General features: G+C 32.7%; 1 protein-coding gene across 2 annotated transcripts in view; it reads right to left on the reverse strand.

The window, feature by feature from the left end:
* The window catches only part of LOC127721615 (sortilin-related receptor-like), a 299694-nt gene extending 286502 nt beyond the window's left edge, over positions 1–13192 (reverse strand). For both annotated transcript variants that reach the window (XM_052228399.1, XM_052228397.1), the window contains exon 1: positions 13104–13192. The gene's annotated coding sequence lies outside the window, so the exon portion shown is untranslated. The remainder of the gene's footprint in view (positions 1–13103) is intronic.
* Between the last annotated feature and the right edge of the window lie 4730 nt (positions 13193–17922).

The raw sequence follows: 17922 nt of genomic DNA on the forward strand, positions 1-17922 counted from the left end.
AATCATTCCTACCATTCCTTTTTTGTTATGGAACCTGTTGTACAATTTCATAAAGATCCATAGACTTTTGCTCAAGTTATGTTCCCCAAACATGAAAATCCTAGTTTTTGCCTCTATTCCTAAATGGTTTGGGCCATCACCCCCAAATTCAATCATAACCTTCCTTTTGAAGTTTGGAACAATTTCAGAAGAACATTCACTTATACATCAGTTTTTGTCCTGAAATAAGAAAAATGCTTGTTTTTGGCCCCTTATTCCTAAACAGTTAGGACAATAACCCCCACCCCCTCTCCATTTTAATCTCTAGCTTTCTATTGTGGTATGGGACCTTGTGTGGTCTATTTCATAGAGATCCATACATTTATACTCGAGTTATTGTCTGGAAACCAAATGACCTCGGACGACGACACTGACAAGGCGATAACATTATACAACCGCATTAATTTAGAGGTTGCATGAAAGCAGGTAGAGTCAGATGCATCGAGATGTATCTTCAAGACACAAGCTTTACCCTGTTTTATAGAATAACAAGAAATGAATGTAACAGGATGCTGTTACGAAGTCTCCCAAACGAAGCTCCCATAATTCGTAATTCCCAGGGTCGCCTGACATTGGGCAACTTCCAGTGAAAATTGGTTTGGTCCAGTAAAGTTATATGCATTAGTGATGCCTGGGGACTAATCTTGTATATCATTCAAATCATCTTGGCATGACAAACCAGAATATATATGGTTTAGGGGTGGGGATCTCGACCATTTACAAGATACTAGATCATTGGGGGTGGGGAGGAACCCCTGGGGGACTGGCCCTATACGTCATTCAAATGTTCATTACATGACGAACAGGAATATATATGGTTTAGGGGTGGGGATCTCAACCATTTACAAGATATTAGAACATTGGGGGTAGGGGGGACCCCTGGGGACTGACCGTATATGTCATTCAAATGTTCGAGACATGACAAATAGGAATATATATGGTTTAGGGGTGGGGATCTCAACCATTTACAAGATATTAGAACATTGGGGGTGGAGGGGGCCCCTGGGGACTGACCGTATATGTCATTCAAATGTTCGAGACATGACAAATAGGAATATATATGGTTTAGGGGTGGGGATCTCAACCATTTACAAGATATTAGAACTTTCTCAAATGGCAGGGGGTGGGGGTGACCCCTGGGGACTAACCCTGTATTTCATTTGATGTGCTTTATCATGACAAACCAGAAAATATATGGTTTAGGGGTGGGGATCTCGACCATTTACAAGATATTAGAACTTTCTCAAATGGCAGGGGGTCGGGATGACCCCTGGGGACTAACCCTGTATATCATTCAAATTATCTTAGCATGACAAACCAGAATATATATGGTTTAGGGGTGGGGATCTTGACCACTTACAAGATATTAGAAATTTCTTAATGGCAGGGGGTGGAGATGAACCCTGGGGACTAACCCTGTATTTCATTTGAAGTGCTTTATCATGACAAACCAGAATATATATGGTTTAGGGGTGGGGATCTCGACCATTTACGAGATATTAGAACTTTCTCAAATAGCAGGGGGTCGGGATGACCCCTGGGGACTAACCCTGTATATCATTCAAATTATCTTAGCATGACAAACCAGAATATATATGGTTTAGGGGTGGGGATCTTGACCACTTACAAGATATTAGAAATTTCTTAATGGCAGGGGGTGGGGGTGACCCCTGGGGACTAACCCTGTATTTCATATGATGTGCTTTATCATGACAAACCAGAATATATATGGTTTAGGGGTAGGGATCTCGACCATTTACAAGATATTAGAACTTTCTCAAATGGCAGGGGGTCGGGATAACCCCTGGGGACTAACCCTGTATATCATTCAAACCATCTTAGCATGACAAACCAGAATATATATGGTTTAGGGGTGGGGATCTTGACCACTTAGAAGATATTAGAACTTTCTTAAATGGCAGGGGGTGGGGGTGACCCCTGGGGACTAACCCTGTATTTCATTTGATGTGCTTTGTCATGACAAACCAGAATATATATGGTTTAGGGGTGGGGATCTCGACCATTTACAAGCTATTAGAACTTTCTCAAATGGCAGGGGGTCGGGGTGACCCCTGGGGACTAACCCTGTATATCATTCAAACCATCTTAGCATAACAAACCAAAATATATATGGTTTAGGGGTGGGGATCTTGACCACTTACAAGGTATTAGAACTTTCTTAAATGGCAGGGGGTGGGGGTGACCCCTGGGGACTAACCCTGTATTTCATTTAATGGGCTTCATCATTTAGAACATTTTCAATTAAAAAGATTGTGTCTATCACAAACGGTTTTCAATTTATAATCATTTGAAAATTTAAAAAAATAAAATCCCATAGGGTTCTATAGTAAAACCCTCTTTTCTTTTTGCCCCTCAAAGTACCCCTTTATAAACCCCACTGCACAAACAAAACCCTGATTGCACCACTAGACATGTTAGTCTAACATATTGTGAAACCCTAAGTTAATCTGACAAGCGGTTTTGGAGAACGGGTGCGGACAAGTTCAAATTTAAAAGCGGCGGAAGAAGAAGAAGAAGAAGAAGAAGAAGAAGAAGAAGAAGAAGAAGAAGAAGAAGAAGAATAATAATAATAATAAGAACTGAGCAAAAACAATAAGTCTTCCCAAACTTCGTTTGGGAGACTTAAAAATTAAACTATAAAAATAAATAATACAACTTATGATTCCCATTAATATGAGTCAAATGGCTGTGAAATGAAAATTCCAATGGAGACATTTACTTAGCAAAAAAAAAAAAAAATGCATCTACTGCACATGTACATGTAGCTGTAGCCTTTTGCTAAAGAAGTTCATTGCCAGCATGGTTTTCTGTTCTGTTAATCCACCAATCGTCTATGGAACTTTGCTGTATTATGCATACCAGTGGATTGAGAAAAGTGCAGCAGATTTTACAACAATGCATGCTGACTGTCACCATGCTCAAACCAGTGAATTTGCATTTCATTGATACACAAAACTTCAAGTCTCACTCTGTTGAAAAAATTAAAATCATCATTATAAACAACTTATATACAATTAAAAAAAAAACTGTAGAAGGTTCTATTTGTGCATGTATAACAACAACACTTTAAGGAATGCTCCAGTAATTTATTGAGATCAACATGTTTTGATGGCTAGACCACCTTCATTAGGATAAAAACAAATAATAAAATCCTGCTGATGTACAAAATCAGGTTGAGAAATTAAAACCTCACAATCTTGCTATGGTGAGTAACGATATAAATAGCAATTGAAAGAGAAAGTGAAAGTAAGTTAGTATATATGGAAGTAAACTATAAAAAAAAATATATAATGTTTTTGTTGTTAAAATGTTTTTTAAAATTATTCTGCCATCAGTGTGTTAGCACACTTGCACAGTGGAACGAATAATAGAATTATTATCAGTTGTGTTCTGTGTAAACTTTGTATTCAATTAATGTCTTTATTTCCAAATATCATGAAGATAGACAACATTTCATTACAATTTAGACTGGCTTCCCTTGGCCAGAGGTACTACTCTCAACGTGTCTGGATTGCTGTAAAAGAGGGACGAAAGATACCAGCTGAAAGGACAGTCAAATTCATAAATCGAAAATAAACTGACAACGACATGGCTATAAACGAAAAAGACAAACAATAGTACACATGACACAACATAGAAAACTAAACAATAAGCAACACGAACCCCACTAAAAACTAGGGGTGATCTCAGGTGCTCTGGAAGGGTAAGCAGATCCTGCTCCACTTGTGGCACCTGTCGTGTTGCTCATGTTATAACAAATCTGGTAAATAGTCTAATTCGGTAGGTCACATTCATGAAAGGGAAGGGGATTGTAGTTACAACGTAAGAAACGTATCCGATATCAACTGTGAAATGGTTATTCCATAACGGTCAACCAACTCGTGATGGCGTCCGTAAAATTTACGAAGGGATGATTTCAACTTCATGGAAGGGGGGATTTTCTATTTATCTATTTTTACTTCATTATAAAGCCAGGATATACATGTATATTCATTTTCTATAGTGCTTCTTAATAAGGTGCTAAATATAATATAATGTGCCAACATACACATGATACAGGTAGTCTAGCTATGACTGCAATTTTATGAAACATTTGTTTAATGATTTAATTAAATGAAAATGATGAATGTCTTGTGTGTGTTGTATAAAATGTGAGTTTTACTGTGTTTGTTTGTATTTTTCATTGGTATTATATATAGTGACCGTATATTGGGCATTTTTGGGAAGGTTGACACATGGTTGAAATCTTACAAAACATGTTTAAACCCACCACAATTTTTAATTCTAGTCAAATCAGCACCTGGTTAAATCGGCACCTGGTTAGGCTGGTATAGTCAAATCGGCACCTGGTTAAATCGGCATCTAATGTAGTCATTTCGGCACCCATGTAAAATATGTGGAATATGCCTATTTTTTTCATTAAAATGAAGGTGTTATCTACAAATATTGACTTTAAAACATCTTTGTGGATTTTAATATGTTTTTTTGTTGTTGTTCAACTTAATATGTCTTCAAGGTATTGGATATTTGTTATGCATGTTTTGAACAGTTGAGATCTTGCATGGCTGTTGGTTTTAATGCTGTTTAAACCTTCCTGACAGGGAAATGTAGGTATAAGAATTATTCATTTTGTCCGTTTTATTTAGAGATGAATATTTTGCATGCTCTTTGGTTCATGGTTAATTGAACTTTATAAAAGTTCCAACTTTTAGTTGAAGGGGGATGTCACCCGTATTACCGGTTCTGTGCTACCAGCCTGAACATTTTTCACACTGTATTGCCTCTTGTCTCGGCCTAACTACTTTGGTATACTTAATACAGCCGTTGTCTGACATTGTGATAGTGATGAGGGGGGCTCATAGTTTTCCCTTTTATTGGTTCTAATTTTCTCATGATTTAATAACAGCTTGGGTAATGGCTTTATTGTTTCTTATTTAAGTTTTTGAAGAAAAAACATCAATAACTACCTGTTTATAGAGTTAAAACAATAAACATGTTAATTGTTTAATTGATAAAAGTTATTACTTAATTAATTAAAAAGAGAACTAATCAAAACATCAGTCAAAGAATGTTGAGAAAACTTCAAACAAATTAACTTATGTATTCTAACTGCTTAATGATTAACATGTGATGATTTTTTTTTATCGATTTAATCACAGGCACTCGTCTCAGAAAAAAATTCCTATATACCTTTATATAACAAAAGGTACTTAACTCACGATTTAAAAAATGTCAGCCGGAGATTGACATACTTGGGTAGGATTGCTATGGATGATTCCGACAACAAAAGTAGGCGTGTTATACACCATTGTGAAGATAAATCAATTTAGATTTACGACATAACAAGTTTTAGTGGGGTTGACAGCCGAGAAATTGGCATATAACGGAATTTCGCACCGGCTGACATTTTTCTAAATCGCGAGTTAAGTACCTTGTGTTATCATGGTTATATAAAGGTATATAGGAATTTTTTTTCTGAGACGAGTGCCTGTGGATTTATTTGATGAAATAAATCCCACCTAAATTTTGTTAAACCTAATTAGAAATTGAGTTTATACATATGAATAATTATTTATATTATATCAATTATTATCTGATGCAGATTTGACTTTGAATAGTGCTGATTTGACTATAAATAGATGCCGATTTGACCAGGTGCCGATTTAACCAGGTGACGATTTGACTTTTCTTTAGGTGCCGATTTAACTTGTATCCCACAATTTTGTGTCTGTCCCAAATCAGAAGCCTCTGGTCTTTGTGAGTCTTGTATGATAGTTTTTAATTTTGGTTCATTTATGTGGCATGTGTATGTTTTGGAGTGTGACGTCCATTTTGGCTAAACTATCACACACTTTTGTTTTGCCCGCCTCTGGGTTTGCGATATTTGACATGTCTGATGTCTATGCCAATAACTAACAGTTCACTTCAATACACCTTATAGCTATTCCCGGCTGACCCTAGAATCTGTCCCACTTGAATTATTGACGTCAATCGTCATACAACATTGTACAACAATCACTTTTACATTTTGCGTCATATATTTTGTATTAGGTCAAAATTTTACTGGAACCTGTGTGTAGTACAGTAATGGTGGACAAATAGCGATAAGGTATATGGTTACATAAAGACTATAGACTTTACAAAAGTGAAGTTCCCAAACTTCTTTCCCCTCCTTGTTTATCTTTTTTGGTACCTTCTCATGATCAGTTCTTGTCACTAATATTACATGTAGTGAGGCTGCAAAAGTCACAATGGGTGTGTATTTTGAGGTGTAAAAAGCTCCACGTGGACATTAGTCATTAAAAAATTATCATACATACATGTACTATAAATCATTTTCATATGAAAATATACGAACAGCCGACTGATCTTGAAATGTTTATTCCCTGCATCTAAAAATTATAGCTCAGACGATCACCTAGTCTTCTTTTAAATTGTCTACAGTTATAATTCGCAGATATACAAGCTCCATGTTGTTCCTCTCAGATCCAATCATGAAACTTATTCAACTTATGTGATTGCATCCAAAGGGAAATAACTCGAAATGGTATTACAATGTACTAAAAGATGGCTAGCAGAACCGATCTCAAATTACGACAATGCGTTTTAGCTATAAAAAAATCAGAGGGGGTATAACACTATACATTTATTTCCCGTGCCTGAGTGATATATGAGTTTGTTTACCCAAGAAAAATCATATTTCACGAGGGCATTGCCCGAGGGAAATATGACTTTTCGAGGGTGAACAAATCTTCATATCTCACGAAGCCAAGGGAATTGAATGTTTTATTCCACTGCCTATACTTTTTTTTTTACTTCTGAATATAAAATTTACATAATTGTTTTCTTATTCGTTTTGTTTAACTAAACACAACATACACAATGATAATGAGTACCGCTTTAAAGTTAATTAATTAATTATTTATTCTATTCTATTTGTTTTTATATTTGAAATATTTTTTTAAATAAACCCTATCAAAATAATTTATTTAAACACTAATCGCAGGTAACGTCGCATAAGGCAATCCTGACGTTCAGAGGGGAATATGATACTCAGAGGGGAATATGAAGTTTTGTTCGACATCACGTGTGATAGTTTCAACCAATCAAATGTTGATTTCGCTATCAAAATCAATATGCAGTGGAATAACAACATTTATTATAAAATACAAGTCATGGTTTCTAAATTCTAATTCAAAGCCAATTACAAATTGTAAATAAATCATGTACTCCTTGATAGTATCAATTATTGCATAAACATGTATAATGTAAGGGAATGACCATTCAACTTTAAAGGAATAAAGAGGTGGAGATGGGGGTATTTGGGTGTAATGTTTTTTTCTCTTAAAAAATATATTCTGATCCCCAATATGATAGCTACAAGTACGTTGAAGCTAAACAGTAACAAAACATGATTGTTTAATTTCAGTTCAATTGTCAGAATGCAATTTAAGATCAGCAACCATAAATTACATTTATCAAAAAATTGTTGACTCCTGTCAGCAAATATTAAAAATAGAGTTTGTTTCGCAAAAAACTTACGAATAAGATTGATCGTAAGTCATGAACAATTCAGTATACTTACAAAGTTTTTTTTGTGAAACTCCTGGCTTGTATAATTAGGTCTTTCCATTTTTCTGTGGAAAGACCTATTGTATTTGTTCTGATTATTTTTTTTTCTTTCTTTCAGCCTAATTTTGTTCTTGCGATAAATATTTGTTTCGCAATATGTTGCTTAGATATTTGTATATGATATCGAACAGTTTATGCACCTTTGAAATTTACCCTGCGTAAAAAAATACTTTTCTTTGTAGGAGTTATCTCCCCGAACACTGTTTTCCTTGTGACTGCATCTCCTCCGTAACCGTAAAAGAAAGCGACAAATTTATTTTATAAAATTGCTCGTTATATCCTTGGCATGATTTGTCCTAAGCGATATGAACACTCCATATGAGAGTTATTTCCCCTTATGTATTTGATATAAGTGATATGCATTTCTATCTTGTAAACCATAAGTGATAGAGACCTAGGATCTTTTGATTTGAGGTTCTTGGTCCAAAAAAATGAAAATTAGGTCAAGGTAAAAGGTCAAGGTCATATTCTAATTTTTGAATTTGGCTTATTTTCACTTATTTCCAAAAACCGTATAAGATATAGACAAATTAGTTTCAGTAAATTGTTAGTTGCGACATGTCGTAACACGTAAATTTCGATTGCAATGGTACGTTGAACGTAAAAGGGAGTTTTCTCCCCTCTTGTATTTAAAAATATGCGTATCGTGATATAACTCATTAACCAAATATAATTAAGACCTATGGTCTTTTGATTTGAGGTCCTTGGTTAATGACCTTGAAATTGATCCCAAGGTCATAGCTTAATTTGACGTTCTAGATTTTGACCTTTGCTTTTACTTCATATGTTTATATGATAAAGCCATGAGACTTTTTGCAGTAGGTTTCAAACCATTTAACCTTGAAAAAAACAACCGGAGGTGACCTTGTGTAAACCGGAAGTAGTTTTTTTTGTACTTTATTAATATAAAAGTATATAGAACCAGATATTTTTGGAATCAGTGTCAAGTAAATATTCAAATAGAATCGGAAGTAACATTTTTCAAACCGGAAGTAACAAATTATCTCCCTTATTTAAAAAAAATTATATAGAAACCATATATTTTTGGAATAAGCGTACAATAAGCTATCATTTGACGATTGAAATGACATTTTAAACCTAATTTTACTACTTTTAATATTAAAATACATGGTTTTTGGTGGAAAGACCTTCAATTGTTCTCTGAACAATTGGTTTTTAATTATGTTGTGCTTTTCCATTTCAGTCATAGGATATTGAAAGACAAATTGAACCGTACATTAGTGATGGACATTAAATAGAGAATCTAAGCAGACAACATAATACCACTTCATATGTTTCCTACAAAACCATTGGAAGAAAACATAACAGTTTTGAAGATAAAAAAGCACTTTTCATCCAAAACATGGCAGTAACTGAAAGATTGCATTACATCCAAAAGAAAAGAGGTGTTCAAAACCGACATTCACTAGCTGCCACATTGCAGTGTCAGTTGTTTGCGATTGCTGCCTTACCAATAAATAGTGATCCTTGGATATTAAAAGATGAGTTGAAACTTATACCAGTAATGGACAGTAAATAGAGAATCTTAGCAAACAGCATAATACCACATCTTATGTTTTCAATAAAATGTTTGGATGGAAACAATACTATTTGGAGGATGAAAAAGTAATTTTCATCCAAAGCAAGGCAGTTACTGAAAGATATAATTAAATCATAAAGGAAAATGGCAAAGTGAAATGTTTGACTTGCAATTTAACCTACATCATGTACTGCCACATTTGTATCGGTTGTTCGTGATGACTGTCATTCCAGCAAATGTTAAAACATATTATTTAGTAACCTATCTATAACGTAATTATTTTTATGTTTTAATAACGTTGGTTGTTGTTGTGAATTTTAAGTAAAATTTTTAATGTACATGCAGCGTCATAATGATAAAATTGGTATTTGAATGAATTTATAGTGTTTAATTGATATGATAGAGTTTTTACCTAAATATCATTTTTGAAAAACATTAGTTTTTATAATATAAATTTAATGTTTAATAAAATCAACATATACTAATTCAATGTTTAATTACTACACATTCTATAACTTAATGTCCCACACTTGTGACATTATTTTTTAACCAAGAAACTAAGATAGCATTCATTTACAAGTTGTCTTATGTATAAATGCACAATGAAATATTTCCGCATTTTGATTTGCAAAAATAAAAAAAGTTAAGTAATAAGTAACACTGGCAAACTAACTCATTCAGTTGTATAAATATGCATTTCTTTCAAAATGTCAATCCTCATTACCTTGTTCTTATGTTGGTGCATAATTTTTTTTTTATCTTTCAACATACAGCCATGTAGGTTTTTATGACTTATAAAAGAAGAAATTATGTACTCACTATGCTTAAAGTCTGCATTTTTTAACTCCCAAAGTATTCCATGATGCTTAAACACATTACATACATTGTATTAGTTTAAAATGACACAAAAAAACTTAAATTTTTTATGTTTTAATAACATAAGTGTAAAATTAAATTCATAATGTTTTATTAGCAATGTTGATCTGACTTAACCAAATGTAACATTAAAATATTAATTTTTCATTTATATAAAATTATTACTTTTTAAAAAATAGATTGACAAGTTCAACGACTAAATAAAGTTTTTTAAAAATATATTTTTTTAATTATTTTTTTTTAAATATATTTTTAAAACAGTATGTCCCATCTTAAATACTAAGTAATAGTAAATCACACACTTATTTTGAAAATATAATTTTAAAAGCAAAATTTACATCAACTTGGGGAGATAATAAGCCAATTTCAGTATACCAAAGTCACCTTCAGTTTCAAATAATAGCTAACTTTACACTGATTTCAAAAATATATAGTTCCCATAACCTTTTTCTTCAAATAAGGGAGATAAGTTGTTAAAAGGTTACATCTGGTTGACATTTTCAATGTCATATGTCTTCCAACCTTATTTTTAAGACCCAATGGCTCTATCATGTATAAATAATGAGATAGAGTAAAGGTCAAAATATAGAACGTCAAATTTACCTTTGCCCTTGAATACATTTCATGGTCATAAAGCAGGGACTTTAAATCAAATGACCCCAAGTCTCCACTATAATATCGGAAATGAGTTCTATCCCAATACAGCTAATTTTAAGTATAAGAGGGGTGGAAAGTCCCATCAAAAGTTAACGCACCCTTTATAACTAAAATAACATTTTGAGACATGCTGCAACTAACAAAATAAGGAGAAAAAATTGTCCATACCTAATCATGCTTATGCGGTTTCTGAAAAGAAGCAAGGATAAGCCAAAATCAAAATTTATAACCTGACATTGACCTTTGACCATGAACTTATTCACTGAAAAAGGGCAATAACTCCTTAAGTGGTCAATTGACAATTTTGGTCATATTAACGTTTTTGTAGATCTTACTTTGCTGAACATTATCGCTGCTTACAATTTATATATATATCAATAATAATATTCAAGATAATAACAAAAAACTACAAAATTTTGTTAAAACTACCAATTCGGTTGCAGCAACCCATCAATGGGTTGTTCGATTCGCCTGAAATTTTCAGAGCTGATAGATCTAGACCAATTGAACAATTTTACCCCATGTCCGATTTGCTCTAATAGATTTAGTTTTTGAAATATAAGCGAAAAACTGCATTTGACCCCTATGTTCTATTTTTAGCCATGGCGGCCATGTTTGTCAATGGATCAAAACTTCGGATACAATTTATAAACAAGATACCATAAGGCACATTTAGTTAAAGTTTGAAGGTAATTGGCCCAGTAGTTTCAGAGAAGATTTTTAAATGTTAGCAAACTTAATGAACAAATTGTGTAAAATTGTCTTTAACGGGCAATAACTCCTTAAGGAGTCAATTGACAATTATGGTCATATTAACTTTTTTGTAGAACTTACTTTGCTGAACATTATTGCTGTTTACAGTTTATATCTATCTATGATAATATTCAAGATAATAACACAAACCTGCAAAATTTCCTTAAAACTACCAAATTTAGTGGCAGCAACCCAACAATGGGTTGTTCGATTCGTCTGAAATTTTCAGGGCTGATAGATCTTGACCAATTGAACAATTTTATCCCAGTTAGATGTGCTATGAAAGCTTTAGTTTTTGAGAAATAAGCCAAAAACTGCATTTGACCCCTATGTTCTATTTTTAGCCATGGCGGCCATGTTTGACGATGGATCAAAACTTTGGATACAATTTATAAACAAGATACCCTAAGGAATATTTAAGTTTAAATGTATTTGGCCTAGTAGTTTCAGAGAAGAAGATTTTTTAAATAGTTTACGACGACAGACGACGACGACAGACGACGGACGACGACAGACGCCAAGTGATGGCATAAGCTCACTAGTGGCCCTTCAGGCTCTGGTGAGCTAAAAAAGCGTATTGGAGATGGGACAAGAAAAACAAACAATAACAACAATTTTGTCTCAATCATTTTCAGATTGATCATACGTATGTGTCCCCCCTTTTTTGTAATTGTTTATAGACAAGATTCGCCCCCATTTTATAGATTGTTGCCCAACTATTCAGGCTTATACATATATTGATGAGAACAATATATATTTTAATTATCTAACACTGAATTATCAATTAGAATGGATATAAAAGTCGTAGGATACAGATGTCAGGCAATTGTTAACGACGATCGTTGTTTCTTCTTTCAGGAATACTTTTGTTTGTTGAAGTCGTTATTTCATATAATTGAATAAAAACTTACATTAATTTACGTATTTCAATCATTGTAAACCATTATCCGACGGCTAAATGATGATATAGGTCATCGCTTGGACATCCTCCATTTTGTTTTAAAATGAAAACAAACATTCAAATGCCCGGATGTGTATATCTTTTTCAAGCCGATCGAAAACCATGCATATATATGTCAGGATCGATTATATATCTTAGATTATTTCTTAACGGATAAGTTCCGATGCTTGTTTGAAGTATCAAAAAATGAAAGATATATTAAACTATCATTTGAGTGCAAATTTCATAACATATATATGGGGGAACCAATAATTAATCGTGATTAAAGTTAGTGTACACTTTAACTCGGTTTGTACCGATTTGGTGCAAAGTGACATATATAGAAAAATGGGGGTATGTCACTTCAGAAATCAATATCTTTCTTATTCCTCAATAGTTTTTTACCACCAAGACCGTTTTGTGATCGCAATATATCGATCCTTCGTGTGGCATTAGTTTGACATTGCTAATATTTATACTTTTTTTTTTACATATACCTAAAGTTAAGGTGTACAGCTCAACTGTACAGTATACTGAGGTGTACAGTTAATGTCCATTTGTACCCCCGAGGTGTGCATCTTACTACCCAAATGTAGGTATATATATATATATATTGAAGTATGAGTAAAGTATCTAAACACTAACCTTAATCCAAAACAGTGATAGGAATTAACGTTCTTTTTATTCAGACAGCTGTTTTGTATATCCTCACCTATGACGAAAATTTACACAAAGTGAACAAAATAAGTTAAATTATTGAATAAATGAGACATGACGTTCTGTTATCTTAATTACTTTCCAATTACATTTTAGAAATTAGCCTCAGTAATTGCTAATTTTGTATTAACAGAGCCAGTGACGTTTAAACATTTACGAAAAATAATAACGCCTTATTACAAATTTGACTGAAGTTACAGTATTTCAAGGCCGACAAAAAATTATTGACATTTTAAAAGTTCAAAGTGAATAATGTAAGAATCAGGTCGCAGATAGCTGTTAAGATCTTTTTTCACAATTTAGGAATTTTAATAAGCGATTAAAAAGTATTTTAATGAAAATTCAAATTTAGTACGTACAGGATTTTCTACCTCAGGAGTAGATTACATTAGATGTTTTCGGCGAAATCTTTCGTAAATAGTTAGCGCTCTTCAACTTTGTACTTTATGTGACCTTTTAATGTTTTCTTTGTTCGAACGTCACTGAGGAGTCTTTTGTAAATGCCTGATATATTTGATGAGTTATTTTTAACAAATGCACGAAAAAGTGAAATAATTACAGTGAATAATTATAACATTATTTATTGAGTTATTTTTAACAAATGCACGAAAAAGAAAAATAATTACAGTGAATAATTAATACACTCAAAAGAAAATTACAACAAACGTTTATTGTTCAATAACAGTTTACACAAACTACGACATGATTCATTTCTTTATTTTTCGATGCACATGAAATGGTGCAGAAAATTTAGACATTTTCATAACATTTTAAATTAATTCTTCCTTGACAATCCATCAAACAAACCTCAGTTTAGTCTGGTTTAAATTCTTACAATGCAAGGGTTTTTACAATTTATAAAAAAATAGGAAAAGAATATATTCACAAAGAGGATAAAAAGTAGAAAGTTACAACAGTTGATAGATTGATTGTGTGTTGCTTAACTTCCAGTGGAAAATATTTCATCCATGTTCAAGAGTAAACATTCAAATAAACTTGTATACAGTTAAGTCCCGATCGAATTGTTTTTCGAATGTTATGGGTGGATTTTTCGTGGGAAAGGGGGGGGGGGGGGGGGGGGTCGTATAACAAACCAATCTTCAAAAAAGGACTTATGATCGCTTACAGAAAAACAAGTGGTTTGGGTGACTGAAAACAAAAATAAAATTGTTCTCTCATCGCTGAATAATAAGATATTTGCTTGTTTTTTTTTCAAAAATTGTGATTTGTCTTATCTAACGCTATATATATATATATACAAGTATAAATTGAAAACAACGTTAAAATCTATGATTGCGTTGGATAAAAACCGCAATTTGTATACGTGTGCATGCAAAACAAATTTCTTGGTAGAGGGGTCTAAATACAGCACAAACAAACATTTTCCAAAAGACCAAAAAGTGAAAAAGTATATTTTAACAAAACGCATTTGACTAACAGGTCGAACAACTGATGTTTTTAACCCTGCTGACTGCCATGGCGATTGCCAAATAAACGTATCACAAGATGTAACAAAATGGATCTTAATTATTAATTTAATACGATACAGAAAACAATAAACTTGCGGAACAAATGGTATACCGCAAACATGAGGTGCAAATATTTGTACACCATATCCGGATTTCGACAATTAATGTCTCTTCAGTGGTGTTAGGAATCTAAACAGTATTTGGAAGGCCATATAATTTACCTAAATTTAGGATAGATTCTTTTGAAAGAAAATATAATACAAGCCCAAACGAAAAATTATAAACAAGTCTAAATTGAAAACAACGTTCAAACGTATCACAAGATATAACAAAATAGATCTTAATTATTAATTTAATACAAATTTAATACCAAACATCAACCCTTCTATGGGGAAATTTAAATTTAAAATTAAAGTTTTCTGTTTAAAGGTGTATTGTTGAGTTTGCATTTGTTTTGGTAAATAACTTTTTCATATTCTTATTTCATATAACGAGTTTTAATACCTTCGTATCTTTGCTATTAATTCTTTGGAATACTTCAGATCAAAAGCCTGGTCTATGTATTTTGCTTTATTACATTTCTAACAGATCGTCAGAATATTGTCTGAATTATATAATCGTACGGTATAATTCATTTGAACTCTGTTGGCAAGTTGTCTCATTGACAATCATACCACATCTCCTTATTTTTATATATCCTTTTTCCACCAAATATACTATTTACCTGAGGCTCCTTGGTATCCACGTTGTCCATTGGGTCCTTGTGACTTTGTACAAAAATAAAATTATTATTAACTATTTCAAAGTAATTAATTATTGATAACTATACTGGAATTGTAGTATGATGTTTTTGATTAAAGTTTAATATATATTTGAAAATTTAATATCTTGAAACGGAAATGAGTTTCCCGAGTTCACGGAATATTAGAAAAGAGAATTAGTTTCAATGATATTAATTTAATATTACCCAAATAATTGAAGAACAATTAACAATGAATAATAATACTGTAAATATTTAAGAATAGCAAAAAGTTAAATCACAAAAATACTGAACTCCGAGGAAAATTCAAAACGGAAAGTCCCTAATCAAATGGCAAAATCAAAAGCACAAACACATCAAACGAATGGACAACAACTGTCATATTCCTGACTTGGTACAGGCATTTTCTTATGTAGAAAATAGTGGATTGAACCTGTTTTTATAGCACTAAACATCTCACTTGTATGACAGTCGCATCAAATTCCATTATATTGACAACGATGCGTGAATAAAACAAACAGACATAAAAGGTAAAAATGTCAAAATAGAGGCATAATGGTGGTTTTTAAAAAGAATTCTTAATAAAATATCAACCTGAAGAAGGGGATGTCCAGTTGCTCTATATAAGCTTTCCCAGTCGTACAGTTCAAACGCAAAACTTGTTGTCTGACGTCATAAGACATAAGACCGGCACTGGCCGTGCATACCGGAAGAAGACTGGTAGGCGTGGTAACCTCATAGCTAACTACGGCCAATACGGCAGTTTAGAAGCTATATGTATAATTCAAAGTTGGATAAACACGAATGAACTATTAAGTAAAAACCAACCACCATTACAATCTATTTGAGAAAAAAAAAGATTTTTTTTTTATTTCTTATTTTATGGAAAATAATACTTTATATTATTAGTTTAAATGCTATTCGTGTTATAGGCATGCAATTATTATAAATATACTTCAATAGTTATCCGTCTTTATCTGTGCGTTTATTCAATATGCAAATTTCATGTAATCGAATACTTTAAAATACCTCGTGCTCCTCTTGGTCCATGTGGTCCTTGTGGGCCTACCTTTCCTCCGTTTCGTGGTGTTCCTTGTTACCTGGTTGATCTTGAGCTTCCTGTGAAAATACCCATCGTTTCAATAGGTTAATCATCAGAACAAATACAAAATGATGATTTAAATTATAAGGATATTTCATTTGTTCCGTTTTAAATATATTTTTATTCATTGCAAAGAGTTATAATACTGTTGTTTCAAATGTTTAAAAGTCTAATGGAATTTTTAGTATATATATTAGTGACCTGTGAAAGTGTTTTCATATTTCAAATAAATCTTTCTCTTTTACGGTGTATGATTTAGTTACTACAAATTTATGATAATGTGTGATTTTGTTACTTCAAATTATAGGTTTTTTTCATATTTATTTATTTAAATTTAACATTTACTTCACGTTGAAATTTGGCCATAAAATATCTTGCCAAAAAAAAAAACCCAGATTATTAAAGTATAAATATTCAGGACAAAATATCAAGAAAAACATTTGAAGTTGTTAATAGATAAAAATATTTTTCTTTTCTTATGTAAGTTGGGAGCTAAACATAAAAAAATGAACTGACCTCTTGGTCCTCTGTCTCCGCGGGCTCCATTTTTTGCCTGGTGTTCCTGGTAATCCTTGGCTTCCTCGGTCTCCATTTGGTCCTTTTTTACCTGGTGCTCCGTTGTCCCCACTTGGTCCCTAGGATCCAGCTGGCCCTCTTGGTCCTGTTAACCAAAGCAGTATTTGTCTTAATAAAATTCAAACTAAATGGAAGTTAAATTAAAAAAAAAAAAAAAAAAAAAAAACATCATGAAAGTCACATCATTTTGACTAATGGACAATCCGTGAGATATCTGAAAACATGTTTAACCCCGCCACATTTTTGCCCCTGTCCCAAGTCGGGAACGTCTAGCCTTTGTTAGTCTTATGTTTTTTTCCAATTTTGGTTAATTTATATGTTTTGGAGTGTTGTTGTGGCGTCCATTTTGCTTAATCAGTATACATAATTGTTTAGGGACCAGCTGAAGACCGCCTCTGGTGCGGGATTTTCTCGCTGCGTCAAAGACCCATTTGTGGCCAATGGCTTTTTGGTTTGGTGGTTGTCATTTCGACAAAGTCCCCGTTTCCATTCTAAATTCTAATCGTACCTCATATTTAATAAAGCGAATAATTCAATTCAATCTAAAAAAGCTACGTTTCATGTTTTTTTTCATTTTATCATTTAATTAAAAATATTAATTGTTACAATGTCGGAACAAGGAAAAAAAAATAAATGGTCTTAGTTGTAGCATATTTCATTTTTTTTTAAAGTCCTGTGTGGTTCTTAGTGAAAATAAAACATTAAAGGTGTGAATCTTTAATTGTAAAATTTCACATCAAACGAGTGAACAATTCTGTGACTCATATTTAATACCCGGACTTGGGGATCTACCATCCCGGATGGCCTCTATTACATTACTTTCCTTATTGTATTTATTGT

The sequence above is a fragment of the Mytilus californianus genome, unplaced genomic scaffold (assembly GCF_021869535.1).
Source record: "Mytilus californianus isolate M0D057914Y unplaced genomic scaffold, xbMytCali1.0.p SCAF_12, whole genome shotgun sequence".
NCBI lineage: Eukaryota > Metazoa > Mollusca > Bivalvia > Mytilida > Mytilidae > Mytilus > Mytilus californianus.